Below are 25,930 nucleotides of genomic sequence, written 5' to 3' on the forward strand. Positions count from 1 at the left end.
GCCCCAACATTTATTTATAGATTTATAAAACCAGGGTTATCGATGGTATCCTACTTCATATGGGTGTGTGAAGACCAAATGGGTTAATGCACATAAATGCCTTTAAAATAGCACTTGGCTCATAGGAACATCTCAAAAATGTTCGCTATAATTATTATAGTTTTTACTTAATCCTTACAACCCTCAAAAGTGGGCATTAATATTTTATTCTTGGGAAAACCAAGGTTTGTAGAGGTAAAGTGACTTATCAATGCATGTACACAATTGACAGATAGTAGAGGTGGGATTTAAACTCAAGCCTGTTCAGAAGCCCAACTCTGCAGTATATCATGTGGCCAGCTGTTCCCACAAACACCTTGAATCCAGCAAGCACAGGCAAAGATCTGCAAGAAGAAGTTTTGTAAATATGTTGTCACCCTGAACACAAATTAATCTGCATTATTTTGCTCTGCTTGGAATAATTTTGGTTTCCATCTAAAAATACCCACAGGACTCTCCTTGTTTATTATACAGGTGAAAGTTGACCAACCTAAATGCTGCTTTATTGCTGTATGTCAATTTATAGCAGAATTATATGTTTTAGATGTTTAGTTTTTTTATTAGTGCTACTGAACAAATTCCTTTAGTTATTAGAGGCTCTGACATACAGTAAAGTGGATATTTGGCTGTAAACTTAATTTTGAGATCTGTAACACAAAAAATGTAGAAAATACTGCAGATACTTTTTGTTGTTGTTGCGCCATTCCCCAAGGTACCACAATACCAGGTCAATGCATAGAGTGGACGGAATAAGCTCCTATTCCAACTCCCTGCGCCAAAAATCCATTTAATATACTGTCCTTGGATAGAGGACGTGCAGATACATTTTTAATGTCAATGTTTTACAAGTTTTAGTAGACTGTCTTTTACACATGATGCTTAGAGCTTAGAGTTTAGAAAAATCAAATACCCTGTGAAAGGCAAAGTGCTTTATAGACCCTAAAATGCTACATAAATATAGGATGTTATTCAGAATCACCTTCTACCTCTGTCGATGCAGTAAGGGCAGTTACTCACTCACTGGTGTTATTTTGCTTTGGGACACGAGGTGCTCAGTAAATAATCACTGAAGGAATTATTCTCTCTCACTATTTTACTCTGTATGTTTAGGCCTGGGAAATAATGTATCAAATTCTCTAATTCCACATAACTAGCTCACTGCACGTTGAAAGTTTTAAACCTGTGACATCTAAATAATTGGCTTGTCAAAAATGTCAATTCTGTAAAAAAATAAAATAAAAGGAAAGAAAAGGTAAAATATACTCAGCCCAATTAATCATGTGACAAAGATTCTATAGTTTTGATTAGATGTAAGTGCTTGATTAGGGTTCAGTAGATGAGCCATCTGGTATTGACCACACCACACACCTGAAATACAGAATGGGGAGTGAATGGCCATAAAACTATGTGTACTTTGGTTGTAATTGGACATTTCAGCTAAAGCAGATCCAGATGATGTTACAAATTTTGCTTCAGGAGTTATTAACAGAAGAAATAATCAAACATAAAATCAGGTTACGTAGAGGCTAGGTATATAAGTTTAAAAAAATGCAAATCTAAATATCACTTAGGCATATGAACACAAAAAGGGTTGGGATGCCCCGAGGGAGGTAGTAAGGAGAAGGAGCCTGTCATTGGATGTAAGGGTTAGTTGGGTAATGTGTATCTCGTTGCTTATTATGTTATTTATATTGTTAGTATCTTGATATAAATATATTTAAAATATGTAGCTATATCTATAATTTTATTTCACAGTGGGTTCATTGGAAAATTTTTATTAAAGTGACTATTATAATTAATTCTTTTTGCTTCATTATCTTTAGCATATAACTAGTTCTCAAACCTCCCATTTTAAAACTGCTAACGATGAGGTCCATGAAATAGATTTCTGAAAAGCCCGCATTTGATTACAATGGTTTCCCAGATTTATGAACTGCATACGTTTATGAACTAAATACATTTTGATTCTTGGTCTAAATGACCTGGACTTGATTCTTTCTTCCATATTCTGAATATCTTGAATTATTCAGTCCATTTCAGGGGCTCCTCTTTGCCCTTTTTGTCAAAGCTGTTGATAAAATAATTCTCAAGACCCAAAAGTAGCTAGGAAAGTAAGGATTTGATGACTGAGTCTGGGTCAGATGGAAACCAGCTTAATGAAGAATAGATATGGCAACCTGCAGAGCCACAGACATGAAAGAATTAGAATAATGACCTTCCTAACGACAGACATTTGAGTGAAAAATATTAGGTTGCTGAGGATCTGTAATGGCCCTCAGGCCAAACACAGTGAGAAATTCTTCCCCACTTCTATATGAATTATGTTAGTGCTAGAAAGGGTAATTGTGAAATTTTAACTTCATGTGTCATGAAGCATCAATTTTACACCTGTAGTTCATAGCAGATCCCCTCTCTGGAGAAGCCTCTTGTTCACCAAGGTTAGGGAAATAAAAACGTCTGTGGCTGGAAGCTTTCTTTAACTGGATTAATCCCAAACTTCAGTGGGAAAGGACAAAAACAATGGTTTGAAATCCTTCTGACTCATTCAACATAAAGATAATATTATTGAAATTTGGTAATGAAAACCATTTCTTTCCCTGATAATTTACCCCTTTAAATAAGCTTTTCTTGTTTCTGATGTTACATGAAAAATAAACCTGCAGTTGTTTAGGGTGTTGACCTTACCTAAAGTGGTTTGGAAGAACAAACAACATTGAATGAACAAAGTAAATTTACCAAATGTTCTCTTACTTTGTGGTGAAATCCATTTATCCTAATGTTCACATTCAAATCTTCCACCCTAGGTTCTATTTATCACTTCTGTTCCCTGAAGAAAATATATTTTTTTTATCATGCTTTCTATACTGGTGCCCTGGGAAACAACCCAACAGGGCCTTTTATTTATGTTTCAATTCATCCCTTGGTTTTAAATGGTATAAATTCCCAGATGTCATTAGGTTCTAGCAGTGTAATTCTGATGAAACTGTTCACCCATGGAAGGAATAAATGTGATCCCAAGCTCAGCTCTGCTATCAGATGACCAGAGATGAAATTCACTCTTGAGGAAGACACTCAGACCCTGGGAAAACTCAGAGAATCCCAGAAGGGAAAGTGACCTTGGAAGTCTGTAGTATCATCACCTATTGTGCAAATGATCTCCCTCTGTAGCCTTCAAATTGGTCTTTCATCTTTCTCTATACCTGGAAACCAGTACACAGTATCTGCTTCTAGTTCTTAACAGCTCTGATCACTGGTTGATGATAATTTCATCACTGCCAAACTTATCTTGTTCCTGCCTCCCAAGAAATAAGCATATTGCTTGCTCATGTTTTACTATCTAGCGTTCAGTCTTTATTCTTCCAGTGCCTACTGTGTACTTGGTATTGTCATAGGCCCTGTCAGACCAAGAAGAGTGAGTCCCTATCTTTAAGGAAAATCTTTGAAATAAGCACTTTGTAATAGAGAAAGACTGAGAAGGTTGTCGAAGTTGTATAGTTCATAGTAATTCCTTCTATCAGTAAGTGTTTACTGAGTACCTACTATGTGTCACATGCTTCTGGGTACTGGGGTACAGTGGAAGGGGAGGCAGACAAGGAACAATCTCAGCTTATTGTCTGTCTTTCTCTATATCCAAATGAACAAAATAATTGCAGATTTTGAATACTTTTAGGAAGACTGTGAAAGCGGATAATATGGGGGTGGGGGTGGTGGAACAGGGGTGACATAGGTGCTTTAGGTAGGATGGTTAGGAAAGGCCCGCTAAAGAGGTGACCTATAAACTGAGCCTGAGGAGTGACAGGTATTCAGCCAGATAAAGAGCTGAGAGAGAAAGAGCCTTGTATTCTGAGCAAAGGAAACAGCAGTGGAGATGAGCTTGGCACATTCTCGGAGATTAGGAAAGGCCAGGTGGCAGAAATTTGGGGTAGAGAAAGAGGTAGCTGGAGATAAACTTAAAGGGCTGGACAGGAAAGCAATTATACTAGGCCTTGTACATCACTGTAAGGAGGAGTTTTAATTCTACTTTAAATGTATTTAGAGTCGGGAGTGTATTATAAGGGCAGATGATATTTCATATGTGCCTAATATGATGGGTCGCCTTCACTGATTTGTTTTTTAAATTTCCAAGTCGCTTTCTAGAACTTGAACGATTTTGTCTCCTATGTATTATGGGCACTGTGGTTGTCTCCCACCATACTTTATGCACTCCTCCATTATTTAGCAGCCAGAAAGTTAGGATGCCTTTGAATCCTTCTCTAGCTCCAGGTGTGAACCTTGTTTAGTCTAATCCAGTGATAGGCAAGCTTTTTCATAAAAGGCTAGATAAACATTTTAGGCTTTGAGGGCCAGGTGGTCTCTGTCACAAATTATACAATTGCATTTGTATCAAGAAAGCAGTCATAGAAAACAAAATAAATTTGCACAAATGGTCATGGCTGTATTCCAATAAAACTTTATAAAAATAGACAGTGGGCCAGATTTGGCCCAGGGGCTATAGTTTATGTATCCCTGGCCTAAGCCAATTTTCACTGCCACAGTAATGACTTTGTTTAATTCTGACCAAGCCACTTAGCATGTAGGAATCCCTCAGCTTTTGGGATGGTTGTTCCTAGTATCATGGAGGACTTGTATCCATTGGTTGTGGGAAGGGATGCTTCCTCTTATAATACCTGTGAATAAGAAAGCAGTAACCCTGACAGCTGCTAGCAACCATCTTAAGATTCCTAGGGCAGCCTCCCTTAGAATGAAACAGATGTTGAGGCTGGAATGGCAAATATTTGAAATAAGTTGGATTCTTGGTGACATTACTGGGTTGCTGAATGGATCAGCCCTGATGGCTGCTCTGCCTCTGGGCTGTTAGGCGATTTGGTAAGTCCCCTATTGTTTCATCCAGACAGAGTTGAATTTTCTGCTACTTCCAATGGGAAACATCCCCAAGTAAATCATCTGTGCTCAAATATTAAGTTATTGTTACTTCTTAATATGCTTAACTGGCAGTCTGAGTAAACAGTTTCTGAAATGCTTCTGTATATCTGCAATACTCATCACATGCCGACAGGTATCTTTGTGTGAATGTCTGTGAATCAATGGCCCCAGAAGAGCTTAACTTCCAATAGGCTCCCTTTGGTGCATGACCACAAGGTAATTCCATTAACTTTAATGATGGTGGTGCTGTACAAAATGGGCCCTGTTAATCTATTCTTCTCCTTCTTTTTAGCATTAAATCTTATCCTGCAGCTAATTCTTCAGGGTAAGGTATGTGCACTGATGCCATTCATTTCTTGGCCTTTATTAATATATGCAAGACTCTTTCTCTCAGGGAGGGAGTGTTAAGTGAGTACATTAAAAATGAATCTACTGCCCCATTTGTCAACTGTGAGAAAACCTCAGAGTCAGGAACATCAGTGGATTATTATTGATTATTGTAAGATCCGATAAAATCATAAATATGGCTCAAAACAATTACCGTGGCCACATTAGCAAATTATCAAATCTATAACTTGCTTTGGAGTCTGGCCTCAGAGGTTGAAATACAGTGCCAGAGGGAGGAAAGTTGTATTTTAGGAGTGTGACAACCAGGGCTAGGATTGAGAAATTTATGATTTAATTTCCTTTGCAATCTAATTGAGAATAACTATTGGATTTCTAAAAAGTAAACTTTGATTAGGTTTAGGTGTCAGAAATAAACTGGAAATATGGGTCAGCTTATACTTTCCTGAGAGAGTCTTTCCAGAGTGGGAGAGGAAGAGATTCATTGCAAGAAATGACTTTCCCGGGTGACCTTCTATCTTGCCTTTTGTGTTCTTATTTCCTGTGTTCAAATAATTGGGTTATACCTGAGACTAGCTGGCTCTTCCCAGAGACTTGATTTCTGCTTTTGCCACTAAGTGTCAATTTTCCCCTATTTAGAAATAAATCAATTCAAAATGAAATTACTCAGAGCATTCATTTTTCACCATCTAGTAAATGAGTCTCTCTAAAGAACACAAGGTCCTCCCTTTTCAATTCAGGCTTAAGAAAATCCTTCTCTTGCATGGAAGTGGTGTCGGACTGTTGTCTTTTCAAAGCTTTTCATTCTTGGTGGACTGCTAGATAATATTTGCTGTGCAAAATGTATATTGGCGTGCTTATAGATACTTGCGCATATTTTCTGAAGATTTAACCCGAAGTCAGACTGCCTGGTTTAAATTTCTAACCCACAGCAGGTTGGGAAAAAGCTGCTCGTGGCATCATATCCATTAGCCATTATAGTAGTTCATCTGAAGCGTGGCCTCAGCTGCACACTGATGACAGGCACACCGGTGGCTAGATTTTCAGGAATGGATTGGCTCGTCTTTCAGCTCACTTCAGGAAAATAGAAAAGCAATTTGCACAAAGATAAAGGAGATTTCATAGTGATCTGTGCAGAACTGGCTAACGGATTTCTACAGACAGCAAAAGCTTAAAAACCCAGCTGAGAAATGATAAATTACCCCTAACTGTCCTAATTATCCCTTGACACTGTGTTGAAAGCTGACTAGATTTTGCTGAAACCTACAAATATGAAATTTAAAGTTTAATAAATTATCCATAATAGAAATGCTTCAGAGAGAAGGGAAAGGGGAGAGAAAAAGAGAGGGAAGAAGGAAGGAAGAGAAGGAAGGAGGGAGGGAGACCACAGCAGAAGGGCTCATATTGATCACTCAACAGTTTCCTGAGCAAGAGGAAGGGGTAGCGTGCGGAGAACGTATTCAATAAATTTATAATTTTAATTGAAAACCTAATTGATTATATTTGGCATGCTCATTAGTTTAAAGAAGACTATGAGTCAGCTCCCAAGGTCATTACATTAATAGACATGGTAAGCATGTAATTTGTGATAATTTGATTTGTGAACATTCTTCTCTGTAAACAGCATAACTAACATACTAGCTTTAAAAGGTCACACATTGGCTAACTTCGTTTCTTTGTATTTTAGTACAATCATCTTGCATTTACCCATCTTTCACGGTTTATAGACTTAGCTTTGACTCATTCAGTGTATGATTCCATGTAAAACTTCTCCAGTGATGGCTAGCTGCTTTTTATCAGCTCTCTTATTCCATTTTTTGGGTAACACAGAAAAGTTTTTTTTTTTTTCTTTTTTGTACCGCTGCCTTTTTCCTCCCTGTGAACCAGCATTCGCAAAGATAGAATCTTTGTTCTTTAGTCTCTCTGGAGCCTGGGAAGTCTGGATTAATTCTGTACTTCCCTCCTTCCTAGAAACCTTGTAGGAGTCGGGAGAAGTGTGCTATTCTTCCCCTAAGGAATCATCAGTGTCTTTAACGTGTGCACAGCATTGTTTCTAGTCCTTTGCCGAGCTTGTTCCCCGCATCTGGGTGTTCTCTGTTTGTTGACCCTTCTATTTTAAACAGGTTGCTTAGAATCACATGGAGGTATCCACCTGACATAGGAGCAAGTGCTTTATTGCAGTTTTTGATACATAGTAGGCTCTCAAAGGTTTATTGAACATGAGGGTGGTTTCCTCAAGTACAGAACCTCAGGTCTGAATGTTCTTGCTACACATTAAGAGTGTAGAAAATGACATAGGAAGATCTTATTGACAGGCACTGCTGTATGGTGGAATTTGTTGGCTCCTCAGTGGTGTTTTAAGACCACCAAATCTGATCAGTGATATGGAGTTCTGTGATGTCACTCTCCTTAAAACCAATTGGTTATCAGTAGAGCTACTCTTTGATCCTACTGTGGACAAATGCTAACAATGGAATGAATTCTGAGCTAGTCTTCTAAAGTGGTAATCTGTGGGGGTTCTTTCCACACTCAGGGGGTGTTTGCAGAGACTGACTATTCTTATGTCTAATACCTGCCAAGTTTTCATGCCAATCATTTCCCTTTTAGAAGGCAGGCCTACAAAAGACATCTAGAAAACTTTCGACTCTGGGGTGATCATTAAAAAACAATTTAATGAAAAGCAGCTCACTCATTAAACTCTGGGAGTTGGAGGGATCATAGAATGTTTCTAGTCAGAAAGCTATGGATTTTTTTCTGTGGAAAAACTCAGGTACACGTAAATGTTGCATATAATTTCAAGGGTCTCCTAGTCCCCTGATGCCTGTCCATGGATAGACTGCTCCACTCAACTTCCTGAATTGTTGTCTTCCACCTCAGCATTGAAGAGCAATTAGTAATACTAGCCCATACTGACAGGATAAGTCTTGAGGCAGGTCACAGATAACCATGTTTTCTCTATCTGAGAGATTTTATTTTGTAAAATGTCTCCCTCACTCATAAGAATGGTTTGCTCAAAGATTCAGTTTGGCTCCACCCACTATTAGCAGCAAGACTTTAGGCAAGTGTTTTGACTCTCTCTGACTTTGTTTCCTTGTCCGTGAAATTGGAGTAAAAATCCTGCATAGGATTTTGTATTACATGAGGCCATGAATGGGAAACTTTCTACACAGTGTTTGTCAGACTATTTTTATCCACCAATTATTTATTGAGACCCTACTGCCTGCCAGCTTCTGTTCCAGCTGCTGTGATGACAGCAGTGAACAAGGCAGACGTAGTCCCTGCCCTCAAAGAGAGCATCCTCTCGCTTGCTTCATCATCATCACTCCAGTAGTTTTACCATCACCCCTGCATGAAGAAAGCCTGATTAGAGAGTCAGAGGAAACCCCTGGAGAGGAGTTAAAGTGGATTTCAGTTTACTTTTAGTCCTCTTGAGTCACCCCGTTAATGGGCCCAGAATTCTTATTAATGTTAAGCGCATTGGTCTGTAAGCTGTCCTAACAAGTGAATCAAATGGAACCGAATGTGCAGAGCTCATTCTTCACGTAGAAAACACCAGAGTCTACCACGTGGTTCTGGGTGGGTGGGGAGGAGTAGATACTCCTTCCAGAATTAAAGGTGTCTGCAAAGCAGGGTCCCTAAGATGGGCATTGTTTGCTCCAGTAAGAGGCATTATGTTATATTCCTTGAATCATGGATCCCTAACAAAAGGAATGATCTCATGAAGGAAAAACTATTTCCCCCATGCCCATCCAAGATAAAACATTATTCCGATGTTAAATTTGTGTAACAGAGTGAAGATTATCTTAACCTCTGAAGACCAGGTGTGGCCTTAAACCAAGCTCACAATTCACAGGCATTTATTTCAATCAGCTGTTAAATTTTACTCCCTCCTCCCCCCCACCCCTACCCAAGAAACGAAGAATTTAAGAAACGTAAGAGTAGAGAGTCAGGAGTTGAGATTTGAAAATTAAAAAGTTTAGACTTAAGAGAGTTAAATCTCAAGTTAAATTTAAGAGAGCAAAGTTGGACATTTAGCTTGAATTTGAAGTTAAATTTTAAATTCGATGAGGTTTTATTCTTTTTTTTTTTTCTCATTGCTAATGTAGCCGCTTGATTTCCCTCATAGCTCCCTGTTACAGCAGCTGATTTTTGTTATCCTGGGTATGATCGTCAGGAATAGTAGAGCTGTGATCATTCAGAGCTCAGATATATCAGAGTTTTTGCTGGGGAAACATGTGGGCAGTTTCCCCATCAAAGTCGGGGATTCACGGCTGTGCTGCTCCCCCAGGAGAGGACCCCGGCTCCCTCTGGACCCACCTGCAGCAGTCCCACCTCTGCCTCATGCAACTGACCTTTGAGAACAGTTTTTTAATGCAAACGCTCCGCCATCTGCTGTGCCGTGGAGGCTTCCAGGTTAGAACACAAACAGGCATGGTGTCAAAGTCACTTAGTGAGTAGACAAGTTAAAGGGAGGATTGGCAAATAGCGCTTCATGTTATGAGCTTCGCTCACCCTTGGCCCTTAGAGCCTGCTTGGGCAATGCCGAGTCTCATCAGTGGTTGGCCCTTTGTAACCAGTTTGGGCTCCGAGTTTGGTACCAGACAGCTTTCTGGAAAGATGCCTGGGGCTGTCATTTGACTTGCAGATGGGAACAGGCGTTGTGGTGTGGAGTCCCTCCAGGAGTTTCGTGTTGGACGTACTACCAGTTTGCAGCAGAAGTGCCTTCTGTAACTTGTTCTTTTTGAAGCGTCGTGTTGCCAGAGCTGCTAGAATAATTTGTTCCTCTTGTCAGGCAAGGAATGGGATTCCCCTCACCTTTTAAACTCTAGGAAAGAATGAGTTCTTTGTTCAAAATGGTGCCAGTAGAACTTCTTTTGTGATGTGCTAATGCAGTTCTAGTTGACTCTCTGACAACGGGTTGTCTGTATTACTGAGAGAAGTACATGTGCTTTTACTAAAAGAATTGATGGTTACCTAATCTTTCAATAACTGTAATGAGCATCTCTTTGTATTATTAATAGTAATGATACTTTACATTTGTTTACTAATTTACAGTTTTTAAAGTGCTTCATATTACATGCTTTAAATCATTTGTGTAGGGCAGAATAGCACAGAGGGTAAGGCTTTGGGACCAGAATGCCAGGGTTAAAATTTTGGCTCTCCTTCCTTATGAGCTCTGTGATCTTTGGCAAGTTGTTTAACATTTCTGAGCTTCGGCTACTCATCGGTAAAAGGGAGATAATGATACTGCCTGATTTCTTAGAGCTGTTATGAGGATCATAAGAGGTAAGGGAAATATAGGACTTTTTTTACAGTTCCTAGCATATGGTATCCCTCAGCAAATGTTAGGTATTATCATTTAATTATTAACACTCAATATCATTAATATGTTCTCAACATTGTGTAAAATAGGTATGTCACCAGGAAATTTATCCTTATTTAAACAGTGAGGTGACTGAGGTTCAGAGGGGAAAAGTGACTTGTTCAAGAGCTAGAATCCAGTCAGTGTCACCTCTGAACAGAAATTCGGATAATGACATCTCATCGAGAAAATGTTGGCGGAATCCAGCTGAATCTGCTCACACAGCCTGGTTTCTGTAGTCCCATCCTCATCAGAATGTAGCTAATAAGCTCAGCTCCCAGCAACAGCCTTTAAACCAAAACATTTCACTGTCTGTGGCAAAGGAGAATGGAATCTTGAAGTTTTCTTTATAGGGAAGACTCAGTCATAGTTTTCTAAACTGGAAAGGTTGAGAAGCCTTTTACAAACCGGTGTTTGAGGTGTCACAAAATCCCCATTCTCAGGCTGAATAAACATCTCAAATTAAAAATGTATTCATGCCCATTTTGATAGTTTAGAATATTCATACCACTGTTTTAATACAGTCCACATATAACCAGTTTTATTTTTTAAAAAATTCTCAATTACCAACCTAAAAGAGCATATTAAGGATACTAACAAATACTGGAGCTTTATAAGACTCAGTACCTCTCTTCTACGTGTTTGTAAAACTGTAGGAAGGATAGGAAACATACGTAAATAACCCAAAACATTAGGCGGTGTGTCATGAAGACCAAGCAATGAGTTCAAGAAGAAAAGTAAACTGTGGATTCAGTAGGCTAAGGAAGTTCCCTGGATGTAAGAGAACTTTTTCCCTTAGTGAAGCTGTTCTATAATAAAAAGAAAGAATGATTAATTGCCTGAAATATTAGCAACAGGAACCACTAGTAAGATTATAAAGCTTGTTTTTAGTTTTTAGCAAGTTATGTTATTAAGAACTTGGACTTCTTATGGGTAGAATCATCAAATCTAGTCTTTAAAGAAAAATACCCTTAGCTTGAATAAAATTAGAAATGTGATCGTGCTGTTGCAAAGTTGTGATGAATTTTACATGATCTTTCTGTTCTGTGACTGAGGTGCATGTCAGTGTCTGCTGCACAGATAACATCAGTTTCTGGTGCCTTCTGCTATACTATCCACAAAGCATTATAAACCCTTTGGAGGATGAAAAATTAGGGAGGCACAAAGCAGCATATTCTGTGTAAAATCTCTAAATAGTGTTTTATAAATCTCAGGTACTCTGAGTTCAAGGATGAATACCAGTTTTTGCCTTATGTTTTAATCCAGTCTCTGTAAATAATGGTTTAGTAGCCGAAAAATCCTGATTGCTGTTGGTACATTCTTATAAGGACACCCTAGTAGAAAAATAATTTTTGTTTAGTGGACACTGTTGATCTCATTGAAATATTCTACAAATTGATTTTAGCATTAGTATTTCTTAAATTAAAACTGGCATCCGTATCCCCTTGAGAAGCTTAATCATAAAAGCAATTCTTAAATGTACAACATCAGGAAAACAATATAAGTCAAGGCAGATGTATGTCTTATATGGTGGGGTATTAATGGTGGGCCAGATCTCATTTGTTTAGCTTCAAAGTAACTATGCGTAGAAATGAATAATAGTACTAATTTCTGGAGGGGAATAGTAGGGAAAACAGCAGTGAACGCTGGACTTTATTCTTATCCTACATGGGCTAGTCCTAAGACCTTGGAAAAATCTTTCATTATTCTTCTGTTCCCTCTTTCTTCCTTTCCATTTTCCCCCTTTCCCTCATTTCTTTTTCCCTGCATATGTTATGAATTCTTCAGTTGCAAGTGACAGAAAATCCACACTGGCTAGGGTAAATGGAGGATCGGAATCATAGAGTCACAGAATCTAAGCGAAGCGTTTTACCTCAGGTATGGCTTTGTCTAGGGACTTAATGCCCTCAGGACCCAGTGTGTGTCTCTCCCTCTCTGTGCTCCTCTTCCTCTGCATTGGATATAAAGCAAAGGGACAAACATTAGCCTAGGAATGGAGATGGCAGTAGTGAGTTGAGCATTTTGGCTGACGTGTATGTCCCCCAAAAGAACAGCCGGGAGATGAGCACCTCATGAGCAGGTTTGGAGTCTCTTCATAAAGACTCAAGAGCCAGGTCCGTTGTCTGAATTTAATTCAGAAAGCACTCGGGACACACTGAAGGAATGAGGAAGAGGCTAAGATGTAAAGGAAGATATTTCCTAGAGCAGTGAGAACGAGATATCTACTTGAATTACAATAAGAGCCAGGAAGAGGCAAATGCATTTTTAAGAAAATGATAAATATGAGTTATATGCAAGATCTCATTAGTTAAAGGATTATGGTAGAACCCAGTAGAACCTAGATTTCTATCAGGATTATTTACATTGTAGGCCAAACAGGTCAAACAGAGCAAATAACTAGGTGAAACATCTTTCTACCTGAAAAAGTCATTAGTCCTTTTTCTAAATACCAAAATATCATTAAAAGTCTGTATAACATTGAGTTTTGCCCCTATAAATTGAAATTCAGAAAGGCCATGATTTTCTCCTTGCAAAATCAGGCAATGATACGAAATTTCATTTATCCATTCGTTTAGTATTTACTAAGCACCTGCTGAGTAACACGGACTGTCACATGCAGCCTGGTAATTTGCATACATTGCTAAGTAAAACAGGTGCGGTCCCTAAGCCCGTGGAGCTGACAGTCTGGCAAAGCCTGTCAACCCCCAAATTTACCTAATATCGTCCATCTAGATGCTTAAGATTCAAATTCATAAAAGGATTATTGCTAGCAAAGACAACTAAAAATATAACCAGTAACCGTATTCAACTCCAAACTTCTCTCAACATTACTATATGTTTATTTATTTATTTTTAAACGCCTACAGCACCTGGTATTTCTAGGTGGTCTCCCATCCAAGTACTAACCAGGCCCGACCCTGCTTAGCTTCCGAGATCAGACAAGATAGGTTGTGTTCAGGGTGGTATGGCCGTGCACTAAATTTTTTTTATAAAAAAATAATTTTCTGGAATCTTTTGTTCTTGATTTATGGAAAAAGCTCTATAATGACTGTCTTCAAAATGACTTAATAAGCAAGCACTCTTGCCACTGTTCCAATATGCCAACAGATTACTTAAATGTCATTTGTGAAACCACTTTGGTCAATAAAATTCCTTTCATTGTTTTCCCCAAGTGGCCATCAAGCCACATGTGACCAAACTAATTCTTTACCCATGTTGTGCTATCTGTTTTGGCTGGTGTGGATTATTATTAATTATTTCTTCACAGAGTATTAGCCAACAGTTATCACGGTGCAGTGATGGCGAAGGTTCGCAAAGATAAAACGCTCTAATTAGGGAGCAAAATGGAGGGGTAAGCAGTTTTTAAAGCGGATTGAGATCTGGTGAGAACTGATTCTCCTCATATGCTTGCATATAATTTGAAACACTGACTGCTTGCTTAATATGGAACAATATACTTTCTCTAAATGTATTTTAAGATTTCACATCTATTCATTTAATAGCTGATTTAAATGAACTAGTAACTGATGAAAATCCACAGGAAATAGAATTAGTAATCATTTTGACTAAAGCAACCCAGGGACCTGGCACCGCAAGCATTTACATCATCCCTGTCTGTCTCATAATACCAAATAGCTCCCTGAGAGCACACAGACAGAGATCTCATTTGGATGATTTTGATAGTTTCTTTTCTGATTGCAAAGATAACACTTGTTCATTTGTAGGTGTTTTGGAAAATACAGAAAAATAGAAAGCAGGGAATTGAATCCAGCCATGGTTAAATTTATAGTTTGGCTGATGACATTTTTAAAACTACCACAGATAAAAGCCTTTATAAAATATGAGAGCTGCTGCTTATTTCCCACTAAAGGTTAACAACAACAACAACAACAACATAAAAACAAAGCTTTGCTAAGATTGTCCTACTCATCCACTTCCTGAATCTTCCTCTACATTGTCCTTGAGAAAAACAAGTTCTCTATCCAGGGAAAACCTGTCCACTGAGAAGAAACCCTCTGTTGTCTGTCTCTCTGTCTTTATCGCTGGTGTTTCTGGATGGGAGCATGTCATTTTGATATAATAGTATCTGGGAAATGTAACACAATTTGTTAAAAGTAAAGCCATGTGAAATTAAGAGAGGGAGAAAGGTGAGGATGGCAGGTAGGGAACTGCATCTCCTCTGAGAAGGACTCCCTATGAAGACTCCAAGCAAAGTGCAGATGTACTTGTTGAAACGTCATAGTAAGGGCTCACTCTCTTCTCTTTATCTAGCTATAGATTGTGGAATACATATATATGGCAAAATAGAAGCTTCTTTATGCCGTATTTTGATATTTCATATCCCAACAGGCCCAGCCCTCAGAGCCCATACAAAGCCATGGTGAGGTGGTTATTGGGAATGAGTCTTGTTTCTCATAGTCACCTGTGAAACTCCTTGTTGATGGAGTGAAAGTTAATTCGAGTGTGAAAGAACAATGTTTCTTTCTAAGTAGAATCAAAGCTAAGACTTTGCTTTATTTCCCAGGCACTGGCCAACGCTTAGAATCAAAGTCCTATGTGTGGAAAGCAAGCCATTTCATCCCTCTGCAGCTAAAATGACCTAGTAAGAAGGCTGTCTACCATATTCTCAAAGCTTTCCAGGGAATTGAGGGTCACCCTCTTGTGATAATATTCTCTGCCAGGCTGGGGGCAGAGGGTCCTATGGATAATGTTGGTCTTTTCTAATTGGAAGCCACTAAAGGCAGAGAAAAATCACCATTTATCTTTTTTTCTCACATTCCCAGGGACTTCAGACTCACTTTCCCAGAACCTCCTTAAAGCATAAGTCTAAAGGCCTGAGGTGAGACCCTCTCCATCACCCCTACCCAAGGTCTCTCTCAATGGGGACAAACTAGAGACTGCTCAGCACATTTGTTCGTATTCACTGACCTGCAATTGTGCATGCAGCCAGCATAAGTAGGAGAATCTGTCTCAGAGTAATCCTGCAAACACCACCTGGCTTTTGCTTGTGGGACCTTGGCCCTGTTCCTTCCTGCTGCAGGGCCTAAATACCTACCATCATCACCTCCCCTCCCTCCCCCCACGGAAGTGCTTGTCCTACTCCTGCTTCCCCAACCGCTGCCCATGTTGAAAATCTTTGCTTAAGTACCTCCTACTCAGGGAAGTCTGCTCTCATTTCACAGGTGTTTGCACTTTACTTCATGGTTCTTATCTCGATTTGAAACCCTAAGGCAAATGTGCGATTATTTGATTAAAATCCATCTTCTCCAGAAGACTTTAAGCTCAGGAGAATGGGGCCATGCTTAGTCGAGGACCTGGTACATAGAGGAGCTTAGGACTAACACCCAAGTGAATGAGAGATGCTGCGATTAGACTGTTTAGATTAGAGTCCATTTATCGCATTTTTGCTTTATTTGATTGTGTTTTATATAAACCAACAATGCATTCTATCAGAGCATAAGAGATAAAAGAAAAATACCAAAGAATAGGGAAGTGGGAGAGAAATTCATGAAGCTTCTTAAATTTTTAATCCTTCTTTTAAAAGGTAAAGTCAGATATATTCTCAAGCTGCTTCTGCATTTTTAAGGAAGGTAACTTTAGAATATGCAGTTCTGAAGGTGACCTGCGGGATCTCTGGTTTAGTACTAGAGATACCTGTTAATTTCACATTCTCCTTTTCTTCCAGATTTCCAAGGAGAGTCAGAGTCTCACACCTTTTTATTTGAAAAGCTCATATACATTCCCTATAAACCTCCCAAATGTATAAAATAATTACCCAGAAGACAAAAAGAGCAGGACTCCTACAGTCAGATATTCGTTCAAGAATCTATATGAGGCATTGTTCTGTCATGGGTCAGATTACAACTCGTTCCCTCTTGAAATATATTTCAAGTTACATTATTAAAATGCACCATTCGGCGTCTTTGTGTAAAAAATCAAAAAATAGGACTTTAGATGGAGCAGACTTCTTTAGCACCCCAAGTTTTTTATTTTCCTTGAAACATTTCTTCACTTTGAAAAATGTAAGTAGGCCATGGAGAGAAATGCCTGATGTGAATTTCTTCTAATAGCCCCCAAACTCTTTTTTTCAAATTACTACAAAAGCAATTCAGCATTTTTAGTGCCAGGTTGCGCAGACGATCTGGGGTGGGTGGGTGGGGGTGGGGGGGAGGAGTGGAGGTAAATACATATTAAGCTTTCTTTATTAATTAAAGGCAGTGAGGAAAGAGTCATCCTAGCCCAAATATATGAAAACAATGCTTGGAAATGAGCCTGTGGTATGAAACTGGGCAATGCCGTGTGTTACTACAGTTGTGTTCAGATTGGGTGTCATTGCCGTGGAAGTGTTAAAACAATTACCGGTGGGCTGCATGAAAGGGGAGCATCACAAGATTTTGAATGTGATTTCAAGTTAGACTTGGAAAGCCATTCAAGAAAATTCTTTAGGGAAATCATTATTTTGTCCCAGGAGAAAAGCAAGATGAACAAATAGATTATTCTCAGCTCTAATTCTCAGTCTTGTTCAAAGCCAAGCTCATTTATACTAGGTGAATAATGATCTAGGTCACCACCAGAAGTAGCTAGTATGATGAAAACTTTTACAGAGTTTAAAAAGAAAAAAATGTACGTATTAGACTCCTTTCTCCTACCTAGAATCTCTTGAGCTCGGAGGGAGATCCATTCACAGCTGTCTGTGTGATAAGGCAGAGGGAGTGATTCTTTGTAAAATAATAAGAGGAGGGGAAAAAAAAATGAGGAGGGTTGGGGAGAACGTGATCTTTTGAATTTTAATCTTTCTTTGTACATCTAGTCTTTCTTAACCATCCTTCTATAGGTACAGTGCCCTTGAGTTTTATTTGGACAATTTCTTCCTGCTGGCAACTACTCAGTTATCTTAAGGATGTGGGCATTTTGAGTCCTTTTTTTCTTTGCTTCTGGAAAGAATGATTCTGAGTTTTCTCAGGAAAGCTAGCTTGATACAAATTCAGAGTGAGTAGTCATAAACTGTTAGAGGAGATGAAAGACTTTTCCTTTACCCAACATAAGTACTATGTTGGGGCCTGAGAATGAAACTGACAAAAGACAAACAGGAGAAATGTATACAGATTTAATTTGACATTAATATTTTTACATATATATGCATATGTATATGTATATGTATATGTATATACATGTATATAGATTCAAAGAAGCAGATAGGCCTGAATGCTTATATATCATTTTAAGGAAAGTGTTAAATTGTGGATACGTGACAAGGCAAAGGAAAACGGGGTTTGTGCTAGGGGCAATACATTGTGGGAAGGTAACTGGGAAATATATAAGGGAAACTATTGGAAGATGCGGGTTATTTTAGTAGGTTGGTTTGTACTGATTCAATTCGGCATCAATTCCCCATCTCTGGGGATAAAAATGTTCTCCTCTTCTTGGGGGGGAGGTGCACCTATCTTTCCAAGGAAACACTGCTTTTAGGTAGAAGGTGGGAGATCACAGAGCACTTCCTGCATCTGCTATTTTTCGACTGCTTTCAGCTCAAAGTAATCAATATGCCAAAGTGGCATATTTTAGCATGGCACATTCTGATCCCCTTCACTGTGAACCCCTACTCAGCAGCGTTTGCAGGGAACAAAGGAAGCAACATTTGTTTTAAAAGTTAATTTGCTCTCTCGCGCGCGCGGACACGCTCTCACTTGGAAGCGCGCTCTCCCTCTCCCCCCCTCTCCCTCTCCCCTCTCCTCTTCCCCCGCTCCCTCTCCCTCCCCTTTCCAACTCCCCCCTCCTTTCCCTTTCCTCTCCTTTCCTTTTTTCCTGAAGGAAGTTGATGTGATGTTAAGGGGACCAGGCTCAATAAATTTATCATGGATGTCGGAGAGGTTTCATCTTCAGTACCAGCTCTGGAAGATGAGTTGTGACTGACTGGAGGAGTGTGCTGTGAAGGATTTTGAGGTTCAGTCTGCGCTCATTGGGGGAGAGAGCTGTGATCAATTAATGATGTCTGTCAGGAGTATGTGCCACATATATTTGCTTCATCCTGCTGTATGCCACATTAGCCTCATCTCAATTCCCATAGACACTTTATTTTCTGACTATTTATTTTAATAGTCTTTAATCAACTAGAGTACTCACAGCTAAGGAATACTCATGAGGTCAGACTTATTGCCCTGAAATGGGAAATGTCAGATGGTAGAGATCATCAGAACAGGTAAAATTGCCTTTTAGCATATTCTGAATTATGTACATAGTTATTCAATTTTGTATAATATACAGTTGCTTTACATGTTTATGCTCCTCCCCCACCACAGGATTGGCATAACTCATATTTTACTTAAACCACTTAGTTTATTACTTTCTATATAAGTGTAATGGTTTATTTAAAGCAACACTTGTGAGGCTGTAAGGTTTTACAAACAGCACCCCATGTCTAGAGTTTTGGCAAATACTCTGCTTTACCTGGTCAGTGTAGATAAAATGGAATTCTGTACTACTTGGAAGGCAGAGGTCTTTGTGTTTGAAATGGAGATCAGTTTCTGTAGGGCCCATTTGAAGTCACCAATGCCAGTTTAATCTCCAGATGGTCAAATTTACATTGCTCCCTTCCATGTTCAGAAGCTGTGCACCTGCTTAGCTGTCAGAGTTAGAGCAGGCAACTCTACAGTGCCTCTGGGCACAAGCCACCACAGGGAAGGTGCCCCTTTGGGATTCTTGAAAGCAAAATTTATTTCACTGTTCCGTAGTGGAAACTCCGCTTCCTTCCAATACCTGTCTGCTTGCTGTAGTTCCTGATTCAAGTTTATTACTAGCCCACAGACCTCAGCATACCTAGATTGGTGATGGGGAAGCCCAATACCAATGACTCTGACTACTCTTAAAATTAGGGACCACATTTAAAACTGCTGCTGTGAACAAGATCATGATAAGTAGCCTGTAGAATCTGCCTCCGCCCAGCCCGATTATGCTGGATATTAAATAAAACTGGAATCTTTATTCTGTCCTTCTGTATTCCCAGCAGCTAGATGAATACCTGCATATAATAGGAGCTTCGTAAGTAATTGCTGAAAAACTGACTGCATATTTTCATAAATGTGTGTTACTGGTTGTAGTCAAAACTGTGTGCCTTGGCCATACCCCGTGGAACACACCCTTGTACATTTGGAGGCCAGTCTATTACAAGTGCCTTCTCTTCCTTAAGGGATTTTTATCACTAGTGTGGGGATTAAGACTAGGGTGCGGGGGAGTTGAGGCCTCCCCAGGTGCCACCCTCAACCAATGACAAGTGGGAGCTGGAAGATAAGTCTTCCAGCTTACTTGCCTTCAAAGGGAGACTCAGAGGCGTGTTCCATGGTGTCTTCCCGGAGACCTCCCAGCAGATAGAGCTTGAAGCAGTTTCCTGCAAATGAGTATACGTTGTAGTAGCTTTCTTCCCTTCCCTGTTTTACTTCCCTGCCACCCTAATGAAGCTTCCTGAGAGCATCTCTCAAATAATTTATTTGCATTCAATTGTCTCAGGATCTGCCATGGGGAATCCTGTCTAAGACACTAATAATAAAGCAATAAGCAATAAGGAGCAAGGATGGGTTCAGGGTACCTGCCACTACAACTGGGAAAACAATTCAGGACAGCATGCCCAGCTGTCAGTGACTGAGGAGTTTCATTGTGGCGTGTTAAGGATAGCCTGCTCCATGGTGCTTCCCGCTCTGTGAGAACTGATCCACACTGGAAATTGAGCACAGAATCCTTCAAAACAGATTAAAAAGGATAAAAACTCAATCTGAAATATTCTCAGAGTTACCGACAATATACTTCACTTTAGCCAAATTGGTTTGTGCCAATTCTGTATATTACCAAAGTGCGACAGGGCCTTCATCCTGTTTCTTCTGGGTATTGCTCATAAAATAGTTGATTAATTTTTTTTCCTGCGATTCCACTTAACTTTTAAATCTCAAATGTTTTTTGGTGGGCCTTTTTGGTGCCCCAAAATATACAATTATAAAAACAATGTTCATGTCTTTTTCTTTTAAATAGTGATCTCCAGGGAAGTTATTTTTGTTTATTTAAATATTCTAATAGGATTTATAAGCCTCATCTCCTCCTCTGCTTCCTCCTCCGCCTCCTCTTCCTCCTCCACTCCCCATCCCCCCCACCATCACCACCACAAGCTAAGGCAGTGCTTGAGAAGAAAGAAGCCCATACATCACTTTTATTCAGCTAATGTAATGCGAAGAGCTCTTTGAATAGTCAATCTCTCCATTTGTCAGTAGGCAGAAGTAAGACCAGCCAGTGCTCTGCAATCAGTGAAGTCACCTGATTTTTAACAGCAGATCAATAGTAGGTTTTTATCGTTTGTTTTTTTTTATTTTGCTGAAGCTGGCAAGAATGTAAACTAATAGATACCTTGAATCCTGTGAGACTATGTTGCTTTCTATCATAAAATAGATTTAAAATTAACCACATTCGGCTTTTCTTTGAGTTCCAGAAAATGATTAATGTCAATTCCAGAGCGAAAGGTTTTTTTGAGTTCATTTTAAGTTAATTTGGCATATGTGGGCCTTTTCACATCAAATGTTTTATGTTTGTTTAACACCTCTATCTGACCATTTATTATTCTAGAAACTCTATAAGAACAGTTAATTATTGAAGGCATCACTTCACTTTAATGTATGAGCATTTAGTATGTTCTTTACTATGAAATCGAGGCAATGTATGCAGAATGTCACATGGGGTGTTACCTATAGATTAGGCGATGATAGTCAGGCACTGCCACTGTGGGAGTCTTTGCATAATAAAGAGATTTTTCAAGTCTCCACCAATGGCCTACTTATTTGTGGCAGGAAATCGGAGACCCCAGTTCAAGGATAACAAGAGAGAGTGAATTTTGAATTTGTCCCAATAACAATGACACTTTCTAGTCGCCTTAACTAGGTAATCAGCTGGAAACATAGGAATTATCCTGAAATTTAGAAAGACGTTCAAGACAGGCCAGCATTAAGTCTCTTTCATATAGAGTCATTCCACGTTTGAACATTTTAATATTTTTAGATGAAATAAAATCATTTATATGGATTTGGGGATAATCTAAAGCACGGTGTTCTCCTAAACTTCACTCCCATGAGAGGCTCTAAGAATTTTTATTTTTTTTGCAGTAAATTAATCTATTTTACTTGGCTTAACTAAACATTCTTCACATTTATTTTACCATGGAAATGTTTTTTTCTCGGTGGTGTTTTGTTTTTGTTGTTTACATAGAATAGCAATTAAAATTCTGCAATTGCTTTTTCTATAGATAATCTTTGGTAATATTACTACAAAGATTTTCAGGAGAAATTAGTGTTATTATCATTTAGGTTCATAGTTAGGATTATACTTAATTTTAGCACACATTAGAAATTATGATAATAGCCATCCTTACCCTCTTTGAAACAAAATCAATTTACGTAGTTCCTCTGTTTAAAGCCCTATCATGGTTTCCCATGTCCATTAGATTAAGACACATATTCTAAATCATGGCCCATTGCTGCCCCTCTCTCTCGTCATATCACTCTCTCCTTTTATTACATTGCAACCACACTGGTGTTTTCTCTGCTCCTTAAACACACAAGTTTATCATTCTCCTTAGCAATGTGGGAGCAGATCCCCTCTACTGAAATTCTCTTGCACCAGGTTTTTACATTCACATGGGGCTGTCTCTTCCTCATCAGATCTTTCTCCATTTGTCACTTCCTCAGAGTCTTCTCTTGGTCCCTGAGCTGAAGTAGTTCCCTCTACCCTACCTGAGTGTCCATCTAATCCGTTCCTCTATTTTAATTTCCTACAGAGGCGCTCTTGCTATCAGTCATTTCCTTTTTGTTTATTATTTCTCCCCTCTTTACCCTCCACTCCACACGCTCACACCCCAGAGTATAAGCTGTCCGAGGTCAGGGACTTTGTTTCCACCCCCAGCATAAGAGCATGTGATAGGTGTAAGCGAAACGAAGTACAGAAGTAAGGAAGTGAAGACAAATGCCACGGCTATGGGGACAGTCAGGAGATGATCTTTGAAGGAGGTATCTAAACTAGATGCACCTCTATAGGATGTCATTCTCCCTGTTCCAGAAAGCCGAAATGAAGAATCTGCCAAATCTAGATTCCCAGCCTGATCCCCCAGTCCATCCATGTTGCTCCCATTCCTGTTTGAAGCCCTTCTCCCACCCCCTCACTGTGGCCCTCAGTTGTGATTTGAATACCTCCAGCAGTGCTGGGAGGAACCCCTCTCTTCCTTGTGGCAGCAGGCTACCCTTGGCCATGACTTCTCCACCTTGAACTTGAGTCACACTTGATGCTCCTGAGGCAGCTTGGCGGTCCGGAGAACTTCACCAGAGCTTGAACCTCATCTCTGCTCTCACTCCATCCACCTGACGTAGCCAACTCCCCACCCCCTAGAAATCCTGAAGCACAACAGAGGCCATAGCATTATGGCTAGTAATAATCTCTAAAGCGCAGGCATTGGATCTTTAGGCTTCTGATAAAGCAAGGAAAGGGCCCCTTTCATTTCTTCAAGTGAAAAACACAAATACGTACTTTTGTGTGTTATTTCTAGGAGTCCAAGCATCCCCTGTTGTCCATTCAGTTAACTACCGCTGGCCGGAAGTGAAACTTCCTCACCTTCAGCAAAAATGGGGAATTAGCACTCTGGCCAGTGTCTGAATTTGTGATGATCATGTATAGCTGGGATGATGAGCGAGTTTGGTAAGTTAGTTTCAGTTTCATTACACAGTGTCAAACTACTGTGTGAGAGGGAGAGTGGGGGAAAAGAGCAATGTAAGCTTAAGTAGTGCCTTAAAATATCTTTTCACTGGGGAAAGAAAATTGACAAAAGATTCAAATTTGTTAAATTAGGAAGAAGAGTCAATATGGTGTATTTGCCATCTGTCAGCCACATTAAGTCTTCTCTGTTGAACAGGGCCGTCTGCCGACCTTAATGTGTTGCGAAGGACTAGAGAAGAGCTGCTGCTCATCCCGAGTAACTACAACCCCCATTAAGAAAGTGTTGCATTCAGTTCTCATTTGCCACCGTTCTTTATGTGGGCGGACAGTAGTGCTAATTTTCACAGTTTCTTGCTTGTTGAAAATATGTACTCTTGTCACTGGGTTCACTTACCTATGGGCAGATTGAGAGTCTAAGTGACCCAGCCATTCTTCAGTCATGTAGTCAAGTACCACAGAGCAGCCCTGTCACATCTTGGTCTAGAGTTTTAAGGAACGCCGTTGACCTGGAATGTTCTATAAAGGGCATGTAAATCCTAAATGGGCTTCATTGGCACTTGAGAGATTTCTATTTAGGAAGAGTTTGGGTATCCACAGAAAACAAAATGATCGCAAAGGATTCTCTAAAATACTTTATTCCTATAAATGGTATTTTGCAAAATGCTTTTCTCTCAAGTAATCTATAAGGTCTTCACAGTAAACATTTTTAACTAAACATCTTTTCCTTGAATCTTGGAAATAGAAACTTGTGCAAAATATGTGATAAAAATGCATCGAGGGAAATGATACTTACAAAATGTATCTCTGGCTTTGATGATTACATGTTAATGCCTTAACTGCAACAGCAACCCATGATTCTGAAATGCCGCCTCACTTCAGTAGTTCTTCAAATTGACAAGATGAATGTCTGGATTTTCCTTGGTGCTTATGGGAGGTGATTTGGAAGAGTCTGGGTGGGTCCTGGCTCTGGGGTATCTCAGCCTCGATGTCACATTTTTTGCCACATATGTCAGAACGGTCTTCAGACGTTTAGTGGGAAACCAGAACAATGCCAAAAAGAGAAGGGCTCCACAGAATGGCTCGGATGCATCTGTCTGCTGAATTCCTAAGCATCCAAATGCTGAAGCGACTGTTCTGTTAGTTGTCTAAGTAATAGCTTTATATTTGCTTCTCACTACCCCCACCTCTCCCTTAGTTTTGAAACCTGATAACTTTTCTTTTGGGGGAACAGACCCTGCAGAGCATAACCTGCTCTACTGCGTAAAATGTAGTCTGACATATCCAGACCTATGAGTTTTAGTTTAGTTTAGTTTAGTTTAGTTTTTTTAAGGTCCCAGGACCTTTTAAGGGAAGCTTTGGACTTTCTCCTGAGAAAAATATACACATGTCTATCTGATAATTTTTCACTAATTTCAAAGGGTGTGAAAGGTACAAACCATACAAGGATCCCTTGGTTCTGAGCTTCCCCTTAGATAGTGATTTGGGTTGTTTCAGAAAACTAAGTAAATGCTAAGAGGTGAACAGAAGAGCACAGCTAGTTAATTAGCTGTCTAACTTTTCTAGTCTCTAATATTTATAGTAGGACATTTAAGGATATTATAAATATTTAGATCATGGATATAGCTAATTTACATGAGTGACTTTAGGCTCTAACTACAGCATAATATGTTGTAGGTGTTTCCTGTTTTCCCTTTTCAGAAAGAAATGAAATACTTTGAATTTTAAATAAAGTCCTAATTAGCATGTAGGATAGCTTTAGAACAGGACTTCCCCACATTTGCTGGCCAAGACCACAGAACCACATACTATAGTAAGGAAGATCACACAGGGTTTGGAGTGTGAATCCAGATGGTAATTTATTAGTCATGTGACTGGAGCAAATTGCTGAACCTGTTTCAGGGCCTCAGTTTCCTCATCTATAAACAAGAACTAATAGTAGTTCTCACTCCCGGCATTATTGTGAAGATTAACTGAGATGGTACATGAAAAACCCATATAGCGCATAGTGTCTGGCCAACCGTAAATGTCACTCAATGTATTAATACTTTCCTGATGAAATTCTTAGCTCATAATTTCATGGCTGTCTTTCTAAAAAAAAGTAATGCTTAAAAACAACATGGCCAATTGACCAGCGACTTCTGAATATCCATCTCTCTCTTTGTTATCATATCTTAATAGGTAGAAAACTAACTAGAGTTATTAGAAATTTGGCCTAAAAAAAGTCAATGTCCTTGATTTATTTGCCTGTGTGTGTGTGTTGTGTAAGGCTTTTGGCTCGGGGCTACAGATAAATATTTATAACTACATTTATATCCGGCATGAGAAATTTTCTTTGCTTTAAATTAGTTTAGGGGGGCTGTGGAAGGGAACAGTTTCATATTTCAATTTTTAATTGTTAGATAACACACCTTGGCTGATGTTATCAAAATGTAAAGTCAAATCCAGTTTGTTTGTTCAACGTCAACAAAAAGAAAAGACGCTGTCATCCTGTGTAATAACCTTTTTGAGGCTTGGAAACTTAAA

The 25,930-nt window shown here is 39.3% G+C and overlaps 1 protein-coding gene and 1 pseudogene across 4 annotated transcripts in view; one reads left to right on the plus strand and one right to left on the minus strand.

Moving 5' to 3' along the window:
• Nucleotides 1-25,930, plus strand: part of FHIT (fragile histidine triad diadenosine triphosphatase) — a 1,065,768-nt gene that overhangs the window by 830,712 nt on the left and 209,126 nt on the right. The gene's annotated exons all lie outside the window — the stretch shown is intronic.
• LOC120599548 (uncharacterized) lies at nt 13,528-13,646 on the minus strand (annotated as a pseudogene).

Source organism: Pteropus medius, unplaced genomic scaffold, assembly GCF_902729225.1.
Source record: "Pteropus medius unplaced genomic scaffold, Ma_sr-lr_union100, whole genome shotgun sequence".
NCBI lineage: Eukaryota > Metazoa > Chordata > Mammalia > Chiroptera > Pteropodidae > Pteropus > Pteropus medius.